The sequence below is a fragment of the Ursus arctos genome, unplaced genomic scaffold, assembly GCF_023065955.2.
Source record: "Ursus arctos isolate Adak ecotype North America unplaced genomic scaffold, UrsArc2.0 scaffold_5, whole genome shotgun sequence".
NCBI lineage: Eukaryota > Metazoa > Chordata > Mammalia > Carnivora > Ursidae > Ursus > Ursus arctos.
Window position 1 is genome coordinate 56,971,320 of NW_026623067.1, and position 13,667 is coordinate 56,984,986.

Here is a 13,667-nt window from a genome sequence, read left to right on the forward strand (position 1 = left end):
AGAGACAGCCAACGAGAGAGGGAACACAAGCAGGGGGAGTGGGAGAGGAAGAAGCAGGCTCCCAGTGGAGGAGCCTGATGCGGGGCTCGATCCCAGAACGCCGGGATCCCTCCCTGAGCCGAAGGCAGATGCTTAAAGACTGAACCACCCAGGCGCCCCCAGGGAGACTTTTTTCATACAGTCCTCTCCACTCGTGAATATGAAATAAATGCCCAAACGTCCCTCTGTAAGAAAGCCCCAGATTCCATCTTGAAATCTGGTGTCCGACATCACCGTGGGCCTCCGTGCTCACCGCCTGCAGAAGCTTGTGTGGTGTTGCTGGTCGCAGGACGTAAGCGCCCATTGCTCTGGGATTGGGTACTCAGGGGCACATGCCAGAGGTGGCGCTGTGTCTCTAAGACTGGAAGGGACAATTGGAGGCAGTCAAGTAAATGGGAGGGGACAAGTATTCCAGATAGAGGGAACAGCACACGCAAGCCCCCAGGAAGACCAGGTAGAATAGATGGAAACATCCTGGCTGTGGTTTGCATAGCTAACATAGAAACGGAATCAGTGATAGGCATGTGTCAGTGCTTTAAGTCCCAGAATGTTTCCTCAACAGTTTCTCCCAGAGTAATAGCTTCTGTGGCTTATACACAGCCTTCCTCTGAGGAGCTCTGCTGTTTTGTGAGCCACATGGGCTTCCAGGAGAGTAAGGGCAGCATGTGAACCCATGGAGAGAGTTGGCTGCTAGAATCACGGTGGAGAGTGTTCCAGGGTCCTCTTAGGTGAAGGGCACCTGTATGTACGATGCATGGCATATTGGCCCAACAAGTATTCAGGGTGGTCTAGTTCTTCTTCCTGTCCTGCTGGACTGAGGTCCGGTGATGACAGAGCAGCGTTCCTTCCCTAGAAGCTGCTTCTGAGCACCCAGAGTTGTGTCTCCCCCTGTCTCCCCCTGCTGTCCAAGAGGACGGCCTTTAGTCCCTGGATTGTCTGCAGTCAGCAAGGTCGTGTGGTCACGTGAAGACGAGTGAATCCTCCCCATCGAAGTCCAATAGTGACAAGAACTGTCTTTCTGGCTCTTCCCTGATCATGTATAAAGGGAAATGCAAGCCCGGGGCGGTGGTAGCTGGCCGGGTTCCAGAGCCAAAACTGAATTAGAAACTCATTAAATACTTCGAGCCAGTAAAGCTGGCCGGGCTGTGCAGTGGCTGGGAAAGCTGCGAGCAGGGGAAGGGAAGGGGCGGGCATCTCTCGCTGGCAAATGGCAGGCTGTGAGCAGGGCAAGACAGTCCAGGAGACAAGACAAAACAGGGCCCACTTGTCCTTCACGCAGACGTGTTTGTGAGCTGACTAGTGGTGCAGCCACATAATGTATGCTAATTGCTATATTTCTTCTTTTTTTTCCTTTTCACGGGAAGTGCTCAGTTGGAAAGATCTGAACCCAAAGAGGCAGCAGAGAAAGGCCAAAATGTAGACGTTACAAAAACAGAGAGAAGGAACAAAGGGGAACAGAGGATGCAAATGTACAAGGTGGCCGAGCAGCGTGTCTGTCTTTTCCACGCAAGTTTTAGCGAAAGTAAGTGAGCAGAAAGATAGGGTTTTCTTTGCGTGGTTTTTTCTGCAGCATCTGTTCCATAGTCTGACTTTTGTTAGTTGGATTTTTTAACCATGGCAAAAATTTCACCTATGGGAAGAAGAGAAAATTAACAAGATGCCATCCCAGAGTCGTTATCATAACTTCCAGAAAATATAAATTAGAAAGGATGAGGTGGTTCTCTCTTTGGGACTTTTCTGGATTAGACACCTCTTTCTGTAGATTATAAGACTCTGATGCAAACTCGAGAGGGCACACAATTGAGCCCACTTAAATTAATATCCATTAATAGGAAAGACTCACTCAGAATATTTTTTTTTAAAGATTTTATTTATTTATTTGACAGAGAGAGAGACACAGCCAGCGAGAGAGGGAACACAAGCAGGGGGAGTGGGAGAGGAAGAAGCAGGCTCCCAGCGGAGGAGCCTGATGTGGGGCTCGATCCCAGAACTCCGGAATCACGCCCTGAGCCGAAGGCAGATGCTTAACGACTGCGCCACCCAGGCGCCCCCAGAATATTTTTTTTTACCTGTCAAACCATGTAACTCTAGTTAGATACCCTTGGGCGACTGTCATTCTTTAAATCAAATAAAAACAGACCAACATATTAAAATAGTGGTTTCTTTAATGAAGCTGATCCAAGTGCACAGGCATTTTATATTGGAGAAAAATGGGCTGAGGAAGAAAAAAAAATTTTTTTTCACGTCTGACATCAAAATTCCAAAGGCTAAAGTATTGGAAAGTGGACTTCTTATCTTTACTGCAAGAACCCTTACTTTTTTTCATAATAAGAAAAAGATGTAATGTATTCTTTAAAGCAATTTTGTAGACATGAGACATTTAGGGAATTTCCTAATGCATTTTACTGGATATGAAAGAAGGGCAGTGTAGATATTTTCCAGAACAGTATAGAAAACACATTGAGCATCAGGTTATATCCTTTAAGGGAAAAAAGTGACATAAATTTGAGATTCTCCTCCAAATGTTTTAAAATTCCTATGAAATTTTTGTTTTAAGATGAAATATTTAGCCATACTACACAAAAGATACGGAATATATAGTCAAATGCCAGTGGGGGGGGGGAACCTCTATTTTATTCCCATTGATTTTCTCATCCCTTTTCTGTCCTCGTTGCCTGAGGGCAGATTCCTTTTGTGAGGCCTCAAGCTGCAAAAGGGAGTGCATCCTTGGCACCTGGAGCGGATTGGTCTGATTCCAGTGAAGACACTGCTTCCAGAGCCACATCTAGAGCCTGATCCAGAGTAGTCCTCTGCAAGAGGGAAGGCATTTCAAGTCCCGGTGCCTTTTCATTGAGAAAGGTCAGGCTTTAAAGGGGGGACCACGTGGATTTGCCTGGACGCAGGATGAAACATGGTCCCTTTTCTTCAGTGTGCTTTGCATAATACCTGGACTGTAGGAAACCCACCGGTACCTGCCTCTCCATGTAAGACGAGGGTGTACTGAATTCCAAAAACCGGACTGGGGAGAGTGCCAGGAATCTTCTAGGGCAGTTGTGTATCCCTGGTCGTCACCAGCACACCAGGTTCTGGCCTTCTGCAGTCCAACCCTGCAGTTAGGAATGGAGGAGACTATTCTAGTCTCGTAGAAAAAATGTGAAGCCTTAAACCTGACCCAGGACTTACATCATGATTTCCTAGGTTTGGGGGGTCCTTTTGTCCTTGAAGGAGCTGGTAATCGGGAACAGGTTAGGTCTTCCTCTGCTTGGACTGCCGACCTCAGGGAACAAGTCAGGCACTGCTAACCCGCCTTGGGCTCCCATCCCTGTGCAGTTTGTGCTTCTCTCAAGGCCCTGAGCCACCAAGGGCCCAGGCGTGCCTGGCTTCTGCCTTTCCAACCCTTAGTTTTGAATCCTTGCATTTTCCCGATCATCTGGCTGAGCTTAAGTTGAGTGAGTAGTGCCCTCTATAACCTTTGCAAGCCTCTCTCATCTTTCCAGCATCTCCCGTGACAGCCTCTACTCCAAAATAAATGGGAAAGTGTTCAGTGCTGCTTTCTGGAGCAGACGCAGATGCTCTTTCTTTCAGTTATGCTCTGGAGCTCCGGCCGAGGACACACGGTGGAGCCTGAGTCAGTCCGTTCTTCGCGAGAGCTGGCTCACCCGTCAGCATTTTTACCGGGACAGAATGTACGCCCCATGTACACTTTTTATTTGTGAAAAAGCAGAGTGGTCATCGTAAGAACTTTGTTTAGCATGCTTATGGGTAACTGCATCTATTCCAAGGGCATAAATACATAAAAAATGACCAATAGAGAATAAGGCAAGATGGGAATGTAGAAAGTGATTGTATGCATGCTAATTTTCTCATGAAAACCTGTTATTTCTCATGGAAAATGAAATCTGGAGATTTTCTGAAAAGCAAGTTTTTCCAAAGCCCTCAGTTTATTTGCCTTCCTCCCTGAACTCATTCTACATTGGAATTTAGTCTTTCTCCAAAGAAGAGAGAAGAGGGTAGGATTTACTTAACTGTCTGAATCACTTCTGCACCAGGTTTTGGGCCTTTATCCTTAGCAAAAATATGTCTGTTGGTTCAGAATGCATTTATGAATACCTTCAAAATGCCCCTTAGCCAAATTTAGTTGAATTGTGTCAGAAACAAATCTCTGCCTGTCAAGTCAAGATTAACTATATACGTGGCCCTGAATTTATTCCTTGTTTCGTACATCAAATTTTCCTGGATCTGCAGATACAGTTGTTCAGTTACAGTCTTCCAGAGAAGGTCAAGTGTGGTATGGGGACATGTGGTAGCACGCTGTTGGTAACCTTGTGAAGACCTGTAGTTGAATATAAAATCAAAACGAAATCTTCCTAATGATGCCCTATCTTAATTCTTTTAAGAATCATAAGGCATGGCTGATGACCAGAGGCGAAATTCAGTGTACTTGTGAAAAAAACAAACAACTTTTGACACTTTGGGACATTTTGGGGCCCTAATCACATAAAAAGAGCTAGACACTGCTTCCTTTTTATTTATATATGGCAGTGAGCTTTCTGCTAATGGTGACTCAGGGGTATATTTTCCAAGTCCTGAAAGGTACATCACTTGATTTACTCATTTTTCTAAAGGCTGAATTTCAGTCCACATGATTATGTTAAATCCTATTCAGAAATTGCATGGGTGGTGTGTGCAGCTATGGCTATCTCTATTTTTAGTTGTCCTATTTTGCAAAAGACCGTCAACACCTGAATGCCTATAGGTGGAATGCCTGATCCGGGTTCTATGAGATTTACATGGAAATTGCCAACTTCACAGGCAGTCCAAATGAGGCACTGCACATGATTTTCACAAATATGCGAGAACATTTTGTTAACTAAGACATTCTCATTTAGTTGGATGCAATGGCTCATATAAATTTTTATGCACTTCCTCTAATTGAGTTGTATGATATAGGAACCATTAACCACCATTAGAATTTTGAGGGAAGAGACAACTCTGGGAGTTGAAGGGGACAGGAGATATTTCCAGAGGAAATAAATTGTGAACTGGATCTGTAAGGAATTAATTAGATCTAAGTAGGTACGAGGCCTTCCTTTAAGACATAGTAAATGGTAACCTCAAACAACACCCTTCATTTAAAGCAAGCTTTCAGCCAACTGTCCCACTGGGGTAAAAAATAAATGCAATGACCAATTAGCATGAGTATCTGATATACTGGAAATTTCAATTACTTAGTGCAAATTAAATGAATACATGAGCATTGTAAATTACTGGTTTATTTCATGTAAACTTTTAATAGTATAACTCTTTGAAATTAAATGCTATTAGGTGAAATGAAAAAACTGAGTGGTTGACTTGAAAGTCAAGGTCCTGCATTCTACTCATCATCGTATGATACCACGTTAGCCCTGAGTCAGCAGCAAGCTGGATTCCGTACCCTTTTCCCCTCTAAAAATAAGAAATGGTGTGAAAGGCAGAAGGAAGGCAAACTCCGTGTATGATGTTCTTAAGAGAATACTGAATTAGTTCATGTAACTGCTCCCTTTTGCTCTTCTAATCAATATTTTACTGCTGAAGTGTAGGGTTTGGACTTGGTTGAGGGAGGAGAGGTAGTAGGTGAAGGGTTTAGTTGGAGAAAGTGATACATTTTTCCTGCCTCTATGCCCACCAAGAGGAACTGGAACCACCCCATAAACAGTGGCTCAACATCCCTTGTGACAATCTCTGAAGCCATGCTCAGAGCAGTTAACCTGTAAAGACCTTGTTGCATGGTCTTCAGTTTTGAGTCAGTGGGGCTAAAATATCTACCCAAGGCTTTCTGCTCATATGTCTTATCCAGTGCTCAAAACTGGCTCTCTCCTGTTGCTGCTGCCTGTTACAACACACAGACAGTAGAAATGAATAACGTGAAAGTGGCTGGGGGAGACTTCTTCTCTACTTAGAATAAGAGAAGGAGCATACTAAGGAGGAAAACGTGAGCAAAGCTTTTGGTTCTTCTAGGGCCATTTTTTAGAGCACAGCAAGCGATCAAGATGTGGTAGGGATCATGAAAGACTGGCTAGGAGCCATGAGTTTAAAGAAAAGACCTTGAAAAATGGAGAGAGTGTGCTCTGGAGTCAGTCCACTGTGCGGAGAGCACCTGACTGAGGGAAGGTGAGGACCAGGCTCTAAGTGAAACTTCACTCTGGGTCAGTGGACAGGGCAAAAAGTAGGAAGTACAGAGGAGTCAGGGCTGTGGTTCTGATGTGCCAGGAATCCCCCTTCAGCCCCAAGACAGAGAAGACCCCAGGTCAGGAGGAACTGAGTGTATTCTTCTGGGCAGTCCAAGCACCAAGCCATGGCTGGGTAACACAGACACTGCTCAGTGGAAACAATCAGGTGCTGTTTCTACCACCAGGTGGGGATTAGCCATCTCCACTTTCCCCTTCCGAATAAGGCAGTATGTAAATAAACAAAAAGAAAAGAAACAACCAGAATCACACTTCTCTGGGGTTGGATTGAAGCTTTAGGACAAATGCTTAAAAAGATACGGCCAGATTTACTCATACCAGCTGCAACATGGGACCGTTACCCATTACAGATGGTGGCAGCCAAGGCACCGCTTCAGCTAAGACCAGATCTCAGGTCCCTTGAGCCTCCTACTTTCCAGGTCAGGATCTTGACCTCCAGAAGTCCCTTCCTGGTAGATCACCAAGCTTGTTGCTTTGCTCTAGCCTGATGCTGTCACTGCAGGTAGCATTGTCCCCTGGGGACTTTACTGGGGAAAAAAAATCAGCTCCTGCTGTTTCTCCTTGGGTTAGAGCTAGGGGTGTTCAAGGGGTCTGATACTAGGTGTGATATCTGTTGTATCGGCTATTTATATTTTTCTTTTTCTATTTCCTTTTCAATAGCCAGCGCCAAAAGGACAAATCTGATTTCTGTTTTTAAGGTATCTGGCTTTGAAGGTGAAGAGTGTGTTGATTTGGTTCTAAATGGTAACAGATGAGGGTGAAAGGTCAGCGGTTTCCCTGGACTCGATGAATGGCAGGAGTTTGATGGCAAATTAAATGTCAGATAAAACTGTCAAATGATTCCTAGGTATTTACTGGGAAAAGTTGTTTGAGTTTTTAATGATCACATTTGCTCGCAAGGGAAATAATTCTAGCAGTATGTTCAGACATTAGGATAGTAATACATTAAAAACAGTGTGAGGATGACTTTAAGTAAGTTCACTTACTATGTTGTTATCGGTCAATAGCGTCTTCTTTGTCTACATTGTCTTGTTTCTCAAAGAAAGGGCTAGAGAACAATCAGAATTATCTGAAAGATTGTAGAAATGCAGAGCCCCAGACCTCACCCCTGCCTTCTGAATCAAACTGAGAATGGGCCATGCATATCCGCATTTTTATTGAGTTCCTCAGATGATCTTGGGGCATCTTACACTCTGACAGGTGCCAGCCTACAGTCTTTTCTCCATCAGCAGATGTGTCCCAGACAGAAGATAAAGCCACGCCCACAGGCTAAGGGATGTAATATAGCAGTGGATATGTAGGTCCAAGTAGTATGTTTTAGGTTGAATTTGAAAAGCATGTATGAGTTATTACTGCATTATTTAAGGTGTTTGGAATATTCAGCCTCGACTCTCCTCTCCGTGGAGGTAGATTAAGTTTGCAAGTCAAGGAGGCACTGCAGTTACAGGTCACGTAGGGGGCTGGGGGTGAAGGTGAGGAGAGAAGGCAGTGGTACCATCACTTCTCTGGTGCTCTTTCCCCATCACCTGTCCCGAATAGGAGCTGCCTTGGCAGCTGGAGCTTAAGTAGTTTTCTTCGTCTGCAGCAGGTTTTGTTTAGGGAACAGAGCTCTGGGACCTCCCACCTTGCTGTGGCCCAGACAACCCGGTTCCTAGACTTGGAACACCATCATCAAGGTTTCAGTGCACAGAGCCAGAGGAAGGCGCTCTGTAAATGGTAAAGTACTAGACAGATGGTGGATCTCTGTTTTTGATGACAGCTGGAGTTGGCTCCCCCGACAGGTAATACATAGCCCTTCACTAGGTGTGCCTTCCATCTGCCCCCAAATCTGTAGCCTTCTAAAAATCTGTACCTTGTCAAATCAACAACTTTCAGGTTGTCTTCTGGCCCTTAGCTCGTGCCCACATTGGTGTTGTTGTTTCTCCTTAGGTTGTTCTCCGGGGAGCCAGACTTTCCTCAACATCGTCCGTGGTACTTCTTTCTACTTTTTTTAGCTGGGGGATAAAATAGAGAAAAAGAAAAAAGAAACTTCTTTATTCCACTGTCTCCCACTTCTCACCCTTGGTAGCCTGGATTCTCATTCTTCTGCCTTGAGGACTTTAAAAAAATAGTTGGAAGAGAGAAGAGGGAAGAGGAGACCCTAGGAGTATGGGATTAGGGAGAATCACCCCCTGGAGAGGATTGAGAAAGAGGGTACAATGGGAACCCTGTAAAAGGGATCAGATCTGTTGCTGCCTGGCATCCCGTTCCCCCACCAGGTCTGCGCCCAGTGTGAGCGGTCCCCCAGTGGTTGGAACAGGAGGGGATGTGAAATGCAAGATGAGGCTCCCTCTGCCACCAGGAGCGAGGCCTGCCTGCCTGTCGCCAAGGCTCGCTCTGCATCTGCGTGCAGGGAACACGGTTAGGATGAGGGGAAGGCCTCTGTGGTCCATGTGGTTTTGGTTATTTGCTTCTCTGCGTGTCCAATGAATGGTCAGGGAAGCATAACGCAGAAGACAGCACAGAAGCCAAAAGAAGGATGGGGCAGAAGGACTGGCAAACACATGAAAAACTAAACCAAATGGCAACAAGAAAGAAAAAGAGTTAAGTCCAGGAAATGTAGAAAAAAATCCATATAGACTCATTCTGTAATAACCAAATTCTGTGCTACACAAAAGATGTCAAAGGTAAAATCTTTACAAAGCTAATTCCCAAGCAGTGCCTCAACTTATTTAAATTTAAAAAATTATTTATGAAGTCTCCTGAATTTGTTTCTGATGGAATTCAAGTTCTTGTTCTCTGAAAAAAACACACGCTGACCATTTGGAGAGCAACGCGATATGCAGGAACAGACGTTAGAGAGGAGACGAAAGCAGAAACAAACAAGCTTATCCCCAACAGAAAAGAAACGCCGTTTCCAGGAAAATCAGGGCAAGGTGGGAGAGAACTGGGCTCTAATTGTGCAGCAGGAACAAAGAGGGAGTGAGTCTCGGGGTGCGTGTGGGAGGCGGGCGTGCCTGCTGAGGGGCGCGGGAGTCAGCGGGCACTGGCTGACCGGGGGCTCCCCCAGGCTGCGCGCTCGCCTCTTACAAAGGAGAGTCTTAGCATCGCGACTTGAAAACCTTTCTTTGGACAAAGCAGGGTCGGGAAGGTGGATGAGGCTGAGAGCTGCGTGAGCGGGCAGAAGGGAAAGGTGAACGAGTTGATGTTGAGGTGTGAGGGCCCCCGAGAGATGAGACTCCTTCCAGCCGTAGGAGTCTGCTTTCCCTGGGAAGGCCAGCCGGGTAGGCTCCTGGGGACGGCTGGCTTTCTGTGGTCTGTGCTGACACTGTGGGACCGCGAAATCAGGAGGCACCGAGCCTCCCAGTACCTCTGTTCCTCTGAGGGCACCTCGGTGGCAGGAGCCGGGAGCTGAGCTGTCTCGCCTGCCTCCTGGGAATGTTCTCCCTCCTGTCTGAGGGGTTTCTTTCTCATTCCAGGCAACGAGGGGGAGGCTTCTGTGAGGTCAGGCTCCTGCGCCCTCCTGCATCCACCCCTGAGCCCTCACGCTGGGGCACCTGGGACAGACATCACTGCTTGTGGCCTCGAAGAAGCACTGTGACCCCATGTGCACCCCCTTTTCTCTCTCTCTTTTTCTTGCTTAGAAATGATGAGGTGAGGTAGAAGGAGCACAGGGAGAACCAACAGAGGCTGCTGGGAACGGATCTCGGTGCTGCTTGAAGGCTTCCCGACTTGCTCTTCCTTTGCCTTCCTCTGAGAAGGGAGAGCCCAGGAGCTGCCTTCCCACCAGGCCCAGTTGGGGCCCGGGTTAGTTGTAAGGGGTAGAGAAGGAACAAAGATTCACAGGAACTTTGCCGATGCAGGCGTCTCCTCTCTCTCCGTACCAACTCTGTTTCTCCTCAAACTTCCCCCATCTCTTAGCATATTTGCTTTGTGTTATGTGGATTCCTGCAGAAAGGAGGCCTGGATATTCTTCCAAATGAAAAGCTGTTATTAAAAGCTACAGGCAGACCCATCGGTAAATAATTTTTAGTTCCTGCACTGAGTACCTTTCATTTCTTGGTTTCATCCATTTAGCTAAACTTTACCCTGGGGAATGTTTTTTGGACATGGGGGTTGGAGGCAAGAGGTTTCCTTTTCGAAAATCCACTTGGGTGAGGAGGTAGAGTTGGAGAACTCATTGCTTTTATTTTTTCTTTCCTTCCTCCGTCCCTGCTTCCCTCCTTCCCTTCTTTCTTTTCTCCCTCCAATGAAAACAGACTTTAACATCAAGGCTTTCTGTGCTCGTGGCCTTTTCTTGATCTCTCAGCCCTTACTTTTAGCTAAATAATCCCAGTACTTTACCCCAAGCTTTCCCTTTCTAATTCTACAATCTTCTTTAGCCCTCTCTAAGTTTCTGCTGCTTCACATTGGAATTTTTTTTAGTGCTGAATCACAATATCAAATTCTGTGTCCCTACAGAATCCATTCTGGGTTTCACCTGGGGAAGGGGCAGGAGGAGTGGGTGGGGGAAGATGGGACAGTGGTGGGAGCTGGGGGAGCAAGCCGTGGAGGCAGGTGGGCATGGGGCTCCTCTCACCAGAGCTCTTGGCCCTGACTCTCCATCCTGGTTGCCGGTGCGTCGCTATCAGTGATTCAGGACCCCCCCTCTTCATCCTTCCGTACTGAATAGATGTCGAGGTTTTCTTTGTTCTTTGATTTCCATTTCTTGATTATGCTTGCCAAGTGTTCATTTTTCAGGAAAAGGAAATTGTGGAAATCAAGTTCTGGATTGTGATCATCCATGGAAATGGAAAGGAAATGTTCATTCTCAAGACATACCAAGTGATTGCCCTCTTATGGGCGATCTAAAAGGTTTCAGCCACTAGTGTTTTCATCAAGGGCTTCCCCCATCTCTTACTGCTTCTCGGACTTTGGATCTGGCATTCTTTCCCTGGGGCTGGGCTGTTTCATTAAGCAGCTGCCTGTCTGGGCTGAGACCGTTGGGGGTCTTGCTCTGGCCCCAGCCATGAGGGTGTGGTCTCCTACACTGCTGTGTTCTGGCACCGACGTGTGGGAGATGTGTGGGAGAGAAGGGTCAGCTGTGTGCAGGAGACAAGGTTCTGAGTTTTATGGGGACTGGGGATGGCTGTGCCTCAGTGGTGGGTGTCATTGAATTCAGTCATGTTAACCTCTTCAGAAACCAGGAAAGAGCCTGTGTGTGTTCACATGTGTGTGTGTTTAGATGGATATTAAACTCTATGGAGAAGAGACCCCATAAGCGTCCTACCACTTATATACCTAGAAAATAAATTTTGCTTTCAGAGATTTCAGAGTCACCTGGATTAGGAAAGACGATCAACCGCTAAAACAGCCCAATCCTAAAAGACACATAGATTGAAATAATCTGTCAGACTTTGAATAACTGAAAAAAAAGTCCCAGCAATAACTGAAAAATACAGGCTTATGTGAGTCTCAAAGATAGCCTTGGGGAGTGTACAGACACAGGTCTCATTGTCTGCAAGGACCCTGCTGCCTCAGCGATCCCCCCGGACCATCTTCTTTTGATTCTAAGGTGGGACAGACTTCTTTCTTGTCACACAACAGTCCCTGCCCTACTCACCCCGGGATGGAGCCTTCATAATTACACTGAGTTTTGTGGGGAAGCCGTCAAAAGACTTTTTCTTATCAAAGCAATGAGTGGCACAATCGTTCCATCTCAAGCCCCTGCTTTTGCTTCCCTCCAACCAATGCTGAGCGGAGTTACCTATTCATCAGGGCTGCCTAATGGTTTCGCTGTGAGAGGTTTCTGGAGAATGCAGACTATAATGGTAGAGAGAAAGGCTGCAACCGGGTTGTCTTTCTTTCCTGGGAACTTCTTTTCTGAAGCAACTGAATGAGACCTTTGCAGGCGAGGGTGGTGGCCTCCCCTTCAGAATGCCTGGCCTGTTTCCCAGTGTGAAACATTCCCCAAATATGCAACTTTGCAAGCGTCCCAGCCGCCAGAGCCCAGAGCCGCCTGCCGCCAGGAGAGCTGGCATTCCACCGGGATGCCGGGGCGGGGGCGCGGGGCTCCAGCCCCTCCGGCAGCCCCTGCGCTTGCCAGATGCCAGGACGACCCAGCCCCTAGTTACATCGTCCAGGGAAAGAATCTGTCCAACAGCCCGGGCGTGACAAGAGCTTGAAGCTTCTCTCTCTCTCTCTCTTTAAATCCCCTCCTTCATTTAATCCAATCCTATAAAAAGGCTTTTGTTGAAGGAGCGGCCATGGCATCGTGGTGCACGTCTGTGTCACTGCTCTCAGTGTTTCCGAAGATGGACAAAAAGAACATCGTTAGTTGAATTCCTGAGCAAACAGGTCTGAAAATTGACTCGGTGGGAGGAGAGGTAAACAGCAGCTATCACACGGCATTTGTCGTGTCTGCAAGGGATGAAGCCAAAGAGGAAGGGAGCTTCTTGTGGATGGTAAGAAGCCTCCTGCCAGGGACTGCCTGGGCAGCAGTGTCCTTGCTACGTGTCTGGGGAAGGGCCTGCTTGGGCGGGCAGAGCTTGGGCTGCACTGGGCCGCTTGCTTAGATGTGCATTTGGAAGCTGGGGTTAGCAGGGTTGGGTGCCGTGTCAATCACGTAGGGAAGGAAGGGGCTCTGATTCCTTTACCACCTCTTGGGGAGGGAGCCACTTGTGCCTACCTTGCTCAAGTCTACTTTTGTGGGTTCCGACAGCATAGAGCTGGAACTACGGTCATACCTTGGCAAGTATGCTCCCTGAGGCTTTGTGTGTTGAAAACAGTCACATCCAAAGTATGATCCAGGAAATGACCATTCATTTCTCCTTGGCTTGAGCTTTTGCTCCATTTCGTGTCAGCTTAGTGCTATTGAACCTCCCGAACAAAGTCTTTGTTTCAAGGAGGCCACTGACAAAGGGACCTAGAAAGGGGATGGTTTCCTGTGTTTTGCTGATTGTCATTTTATCTTACTAAGTTTGAAGTTCTCTTGCTTCAGCTTTAAATGCATATGGTTGTCAAAAGCAAAATCAACTAAGCCAAAAAACAATGCCCAAGAAAGTATAGATTTCGGCCTTCATAATAAATAAACGTTCTTTCTCATGGCTTAGTTGAATTATTCTTCCAGAAGGTCAGTCCTTTGGCAGCTCAAGCTGTGTGACATTGTTCTGTTTTGGAGTTGCTTCATTTTCTGGCATTTGGAGTAAAGTATCACACACCGCTTAATTTCACCCTCTTTTGTGTGGGTTTCTGCCACCTTTGACTTTTCTTTTGCTTTTTGTCAATATTCTTGTAATGCTTTCTGGCTTCTTGCTTCTTTGAGCACGTCCCTGCTGCAATTCTTCGGGTTTTTCCCTAGCTCTCTCTTGGCATTCGTTGTCTGCCGTGCCTGTGTTTCCAAATCCTATCCTAGCAACTAGCCCTGCAGAGCAGTGTAGCTGG

At 46.6% G+C, this 13,667-nt stretch overlaps 1 protein-coding gene and 1 long non-coding RNA gene across 3 annotated transcripts in view; one reads left to right on the forward strand and one right to left on the reverse strand.

Moving 5' to 3' along the window:
- The window catches only part of MAP1B (microtubule associated protein 1B), a 93,796-nt gene that overhangs the window by 53,979 nt on the left and 26,150 nt on the right, over positions 1-13,667 (forward strand). Inside the window, exon 1 of one of the 2 annotated variants that reach the window (XM_044384129.3) lies at positions 12,217-12,688. The exons of the other annotated variant lie outside the window; for it this stretch is intronic. The gene's annotated coding sequence lies outside the window, so the exon portion shown is untranslated. Of the gene's footprint in view, positions 1-12,216; positions 12,689-13,667 lie in introns of those variants that run through there. 2 annotated transcript variants of the gene reach the window in all.
- Positions 1-13,667, reverse strand: part of LOC113255238 (uncharacterized) — a 24,511-nt gene continuing 10,844 nt past the window's right edge. The window contains exon 4 of the long non-coding RNA XR_003316221.4: positions 1-8,260. This is a non-coding gene — a long non-coding RNA (uncharacterized LOC113255238). The remainder of the gene's footprint in view (positions 8,261-13,667) is intronic.